Genomic DNA, 6,705 nt, shown 5'->3' with positions numbered 1-6,705 from the left:
AAACTTTTTGGTGCTCGCAATGGGATTCAAACTTTTGACAAAGGCGATCGTCAAACTATTGGACCATAAAGCTGGACGATTTATATGCTTATTTCATAATGGTAATATTCCTAGTACATCAAATGGGGCAGTGAGATTACAGCTAAATTCACCTTTATTGATCCAAACTATGACTTCACGCAAAGTTCAAATTCATTTCACTATACCTTTTCGGATAATAATATCTATAATGCTGCTGCTGCTGCTGCTGCTACTGCTGCTGCTGCTGCTGCTGCTGATGATGATGATGATGATGATGATGAGGATGATGGTGATGCTGATAATAATGATGATGGCGATGATGATGAATATGATGATGATGATGATGATGATGTGTTCTTGTCCGGTACTGCTGAATACCGAAGTCCACTCCAGTGGGGAGTGAACCAGAGACTATGAAAGGTGGGCACCAGTGGGGATTGAGAACCAGATACTATGGGAGATCGGCACCAGTGGGGATTGAACCAGAGACTATGGGATGAGAGTACCGGCGGGGAGGGAACCAGAGACAATGGGAAGTGCCGATCAGTGGGGATTGAACCAGATAATATTACGGGAGGTGGGCAGCAGTGGGGAGTGAATCAGATATTATGGGAGATGGGGACCAGGGGGGGGGGGGGGGGGGGTGATGAACCCAGAACTGTGTTAGATGGACACCAAGGGAGAGTGAGCCTGAGACTATGGGAGCAGGGCACCAGTGGGGATTTAATCAGAGACTATTGGATAGGAGCACCAGTGGGGAGTGAGCCAGAGATATGAGAGGTGGGCACCAGTGGAGAGTGAATCAAATAAAATGGGAAGTGGGCACCAGTGGGGAGTGAACCCATAATTGTGTGAGGTGGACACTAGAAGGGGGTGAACCATGGGAGCAGAGCACCAGTGGAGAGTGAACCAGAGACTATAGGAGATGGGCACTAGTGGGGAGTGAGTCCAGAATTGTGTGAGGTGGAAACTAGAGGCTATGGGAGTAGAGCACCAATGGAGAGTGAACCAGAGACTTGGGAGGTGGGCACCAGTAAGGATTAAACCAGAGACTGTGGGAGGTGGGCACCAGTGTGGAGTGACCCAGAGTCTATTGGAACAGGATATCAGTGGTGATTGAACTGGAGACTGTGGGAGAAGGGTACGTGGGGAGTGAACCCAGAACTATGTGAGTTGGGCACTAGTGGGGATTGAACCAGAGACTATGGCAGGTGGGTACCAGTGGCGAGTGAACCCAGAACTGGGTGAGGTGGACACTTGGGGGAGTGAACCAGAGGTTATGGGAGCAGATTACCAGTGGAGATTGAACTGGAAACTATGGGAAGTGGGTACACTGGGGAGTGAACCCAGAACTATGTGAGGTGTGTAACGATTCATCTCAGACTTGTTTATTTCAACTTGTTCATTATCAATGATATTATGGTTATATTTAATAATGAATATAAAGAGCGACCAGCTCGGACGGAGATCTTTCTGTAACTAACTAAAACAAAACACAATCGTCTTATGATGTTCCTAAGGAACAAAGAGTGCTTAAAAGTTCTCACATATAATATTCATACTCACATGCAAAACATGCACAACACAAAATAAACTCAAAGAACTCTAACATAATCACACGTAGCCAAACAACTACATTCACACACAGCCAAACAACTACAATAGATGTTACAAGGGGGTACTGCTGAATAAGAAAATCCACCGAAATCTACCGAAATCGAGTCCAGTGGGGATTGAACCAGAGACTATGGAAGGTGGGCACCAGTGGGACGTGAACCCAGAACTGTGTAGGTGAACACCAAGAGGAATGAACCACAGACTATAGGAGCAGGGCACCAGTGGGAATTGAACTGGAGACTAGGGGAGGTGGGTAACAGTGGGGAGTAAACCCAGAACTACGAGAGGTGGGTATCAGTGGGGAGCGAACCAGAGACTGTGGGAGGTGGTTGCCAGTGGTGAGAGCAAAGATGAATATTGGATGAGAGCGCTAGTGTGGAGTGAGATATAAATATCTTTGTACTGACATGGACTTGACAATTAAACCATTTAACTAAAACACATCTTTTTAATACATATTTGTCTCAGTGGTACCTTGATTCATCCAATGACTGTTGTCATTTCAACATTATGTGTCAATAATATAAGTGGTTTTTGGGGAGATGATTTGTATGTGTCTGTATGAATGTGTATATTGTGTATGTCAGTGTGTGTGATAAATGCAGGGATGAGGAAGGCGTGTGCCGAGCTGTTACCCAGATGGGTTTTAGTTGCAAGTCTTAAACCGATAGTGAATATTATAAAACGTTTTTCAATAAATGGGTTTGATTGTGATAAATTTGCATCATAATACACCCTCCTCTAAATCTAGTCTCGCGACTCCAGGCTTCAAAACTTTTCCAGACTTTTCTCTCTCGCTCCTGATACATTTCTAAGGTTTCCATGTTTTATGGTATTAGTAATATATATCTCCCCCTACCGAAATTTCATTATCTTTTTTTTCGAGGTGAATTTCGAAATTAGGATTAATGCTCGCATGCTCTTTAACTGTCGAACTCTGGAAAAGCATGTATTTAAAAATTTGGCCAGCGAAGTCCCAGGCTATGTGGTCTTGTGATATGACATTCGCTTTCGACTGGAAAGTCCTGTGTTCGAGCCTCGCTCGGTGCATTGTTGAGTTCTTGGAAAGGCTCTTTACTCACATTCTCTCACCATACTCAGGTGTAAAATGGGTACCTGACCGTTAACAGCGTTGTCTATGTCGAAAAAATACGATATCTCCTACCAGGCATCATGTCTCGTTCTATATATTACTTGTTGTTGTTGGTCGGGAGCCGTTGAATAGCGCTTTGAGCACGTTTAGTGGATATTGCTCTGTGTATAAAAGCTCAATTTTGTTTTTATTTAAATCGATTGATATTTGAAGGACGAGCTTTCTGGCCAAATGTTCAAATACATATTTTTTCAAAGCACGGCAGTTAACTGGTTAATATCAATCAGTCACACGCTATCGGCAAAACCTCCGATGTAAGACCTCTTCGTGAGTAGGCTTAACCGAGGCTCATCTTGCATATCAATTTTGTTTTTATTCATATCTTTCTTTCTTCCCTGTTTTTTTTTTAGACAGAGAATTTTGAAACAATATTTTAAGCAGAGGGATTATCTCCCAAATGTAAGACGATCATTATGGGTTTCAAAGCATATGCATTAAAAATTGCTCGCCACATCGATACTCCTATTAATACTCTGTTGTTTGATTTCCAATTATTCTAAAGACCTTAGGTAGTCTTTTTTTTATTAAATCAAAACAAATGAATCCCAATGTTTTTCTTCCCCCCCCCCCTTCCTTTAAATCACATTTTATTTAGTTTATCATTATGTTAGCATTTATGGTATAAGCAAGGATGAAATCCATTTGCAAAACATAAGTTGCTTTTTTATCCTCATGTTTCAATCGTTCGTGAAAGATAGTATGCTGAAAACAAAGCCGTTCCAAAATGTAATTTTTAATTAAATATCCGCGTACCATAATACATTATATATATATATATATATATATATATATATATATATATATATATATATATATATATATATATATATAATATATACACACACATTTTTAACATCTCTCTTACTCGACTAAATTTATCAGTATTATCAATTATCTTTTTTCTACTACTACTACCACCACCACCACCACCACCACCACCACCACCACTACTACTACTACTACTACTACTACTACTACTACTACTACTACTACTACTACTACTACTACTACTACAACTACCACTACTACGTTTACGTTAACTAGTATGGTCTTGTGGCATGACACCCGATTTCGACTTAGAAGGTTCTGGGTTCGAGTTTTACTCGGCGCATAGTTGGATCCTTGGAAAAGGCTCTTTTCTCACATTCTCTCACTGTACACAGATGTAAAATGAATACCTGACCATTAACAGTGTTGTCTCTGTCGGAAAAATTGTAATATTGCATAACAGCCGCCATGTCTCGTTTTAAATGTTAGGTGTTGCTGTTGGACAGGCACTCTTTGTAAAGCGCTATGAGCACCTCTAGTAGATATCGCGCTTTTTAAAAAAGCTCAATTTTTTTCTTCTTATTCTCCTCCTCCTCTTCCTCCTTCTTGTTACTACTTCTTCTTCTTCTTCTTCTTCTTCTTCTTCTTCTTCTTCTTCTTCTTCTTCTTCTTCTTCTTCTTCTTCTTCTTCTTCTTCTTCTTCTTCATCTTCTTCTTCTTCTTCTTCCATTTCATGCCTTAAAAATCTAAATAATATAAATAAAATTTCCCTTATTCATCCCAAAGGCGAAATTTGTCTTTAGGGTCTATTCCAAGGGAAAACAGTGCAGAGTCGCAAAATGAGCTAGGGCGAGATGACTTGCTCAAAGCCAGCTGTCATTGATCTGGGAAGTAAAGTTTACAATTGAATTAGCTTAGCAATCAATAGTATTAAAACCATCTTCATAAATCTTCGATTTCAATAACAACAACAACATCTTGAATTACTGTCTGTTTCTTTCTTTCTATATTCATTATTAATCTAAATTTTAAAAGCATTGAACTGATTTAAATATATAGCTTTGGGCACATTTGAAAGTCAACTTTTCAATGACTATTTTCTATACTTTAATCCCTTAAGATTCAAGTCAAAATTTGAATTTTTTAATGAATGTTAGGCTTTATTGTTTGAAGATATATACTGCTTTTGTGTGGTTGTCTCAAGAAATTGCCGTCTTTATAGTGTCATATAAGTGTCAATGTTTAAGGTCATTGAAATCCATCTCAGTTACTCGTATTTTTGCATGTTTAACTCGTCAGACGACAAACATCAATGCTAAGTGTAGAGAGGGTCAAGTTATTGTTTGTCTTGTCCTGCTCTTAGAGAAAAGAATAAATAAAAATAGTATAGCCTCGTGTGTGAGTGGTTGCGTGCCATAGTCATGTTTTTAAATTGTTTCTGTTGTTTATGTGTGTAGTGATGACTCTCTCAGACTCACAGCATCATCATAGGACAGAGTCGCCAACTTTAAATTTGGCTCAAAGGAATTTCAGACACCACTCGTAGGAATTTCAATGCCGAAAGAGGAATTCCCGCACACAAGAAAATGGAATTGGGATGGTATTTGGCATACATAGTGTTCTCAATAGATAATTATAGTATGACATATAAACACAATGCCAAATACAATTCTGAAGTTTCCTTAATTCAAATGAAGTAAAGATCCAAAACCTAATGGTTGTGATTGTAGTACTGGTGGTAGTGAGGATGATGTGGTGTTGGTGATTGCAGTTGTAGTTGTAGTAGTAGTGATAGTGATGATGATGTGGTAGTGGTTGCAGTAGTAGTAGTAGTGGTAGTGATGATGAAGTGGTGGTGGTGGTGGTTGTAGTAGTAGTGGTAATGATGATGATATGGTGGTGGTGGTTGTAGTTGTAGTGGCAGTGATGATAGTGTGGTGTTGGTTGTAGTAGTAGAGGTAGTGATGATGATGATGTGGTGGTGGTTGTAGTTGTAGTAGTAGTGATAGTGATGATGATGTGGTGGTGGTTGTAGTAGTGGTAGTGTTGATGATGTGGAAGTGGTGGCTGTAGTAGTAGTGGTAATGATGATGATATGGTGGTGTTGGTTGCAGTAGTAGTGGTAGTGATGACGATGTGGTTGTGGTGGTTGTAGTATTAGTGGTAATGATAATGATATGGTGGTGGTGGTGATTGTAGTAGTAGTGGTCGTGATGATGATGTGGTGGTGGTGGTGGTGGTTGTAGTAGTAGTGGTAATGATGATGATATGGTGGTGGTGGTTGCAGTAGTAGTGGTAGTAATGACGATGTGGTTGTGGTGGTTGTAGTATTAGTGGTAGTGATGATGATGTGCTGCTGGTGGTGTAGTGGTAGTGGTAGTGATAATGATGTGGTGTTGGTGATTGTAGTAGTAGTGGTAGTGATAACATTGTGGTGGTGGTTGTAGTAGTATAGGTAGTGATGATGATGTGGTGTTGGTTGTTGCAGTTGCAGTGGTCGTGATGATGATGTGGTGGTGGTGGTGGTTGTAATAGTGGTGGTAGTGATGGTTGTAGTAGGAGTGGAAGTGATGACGATGGAATGGTGGTGGTTGTAGTAGTGATGATGATGTGGTGGTGGTGTAGTGGTAGTGATAATGATGCAGTGGTGGTGGTTGTAGTAGTAGTGACAGTGATGATGTGGTGGTTGGAAAACACATTAAAGATTATTACAATACATGATTACACACATTCTCTAACTTCATTTTTTGACTGTGGGAGGTGGAACCAGTGGGGATTGAACCCGGAACTAAGCGATGGACATAAATGGGGAGTCAACCTTGGACTATGGAAGATGCACATCAGTGGGGAGAGAACCCAAGACTCAGAGAGGTGGATACCAGTGGGGAGTGGACCCGGTACCAGGGGAGTTGGACACACGTGGGGAATAACTTGGGACTGTGAGATGTTGACACAACTGAGGATTGAGGCCAGGGATACGGATGAAGACATTAACTGGAATGTAACTCACTATCTGGGGTGCGGACACCAGTGAAGAGTGAACCTGGAACAATATGTTTACATTCTGTAATCTTGGCAATCCTATTTCCATAGCCATAGGCTCGTTTCCCACTGGTGCCCATCTCATATAGTCTAGGGATTACTTT

This window comes from Berghia stephanieae, chromosome 1 (assembly GCF_034508935.2).
Source record: "Berghia stephanieae isolate SIO BIC M18660-M18661 chromosome 1, UCSD_Bste_1.3, whole genome shotgun sequence".
NCBI lineage: Eukaryota > Metazoa > Mollusca > Gastropoda > Nudibranchia > Aeolidiidae > Berghia > Berghia stephanieae.
This window is presented reverse-complemented; position numbering follows the sequence as displayed.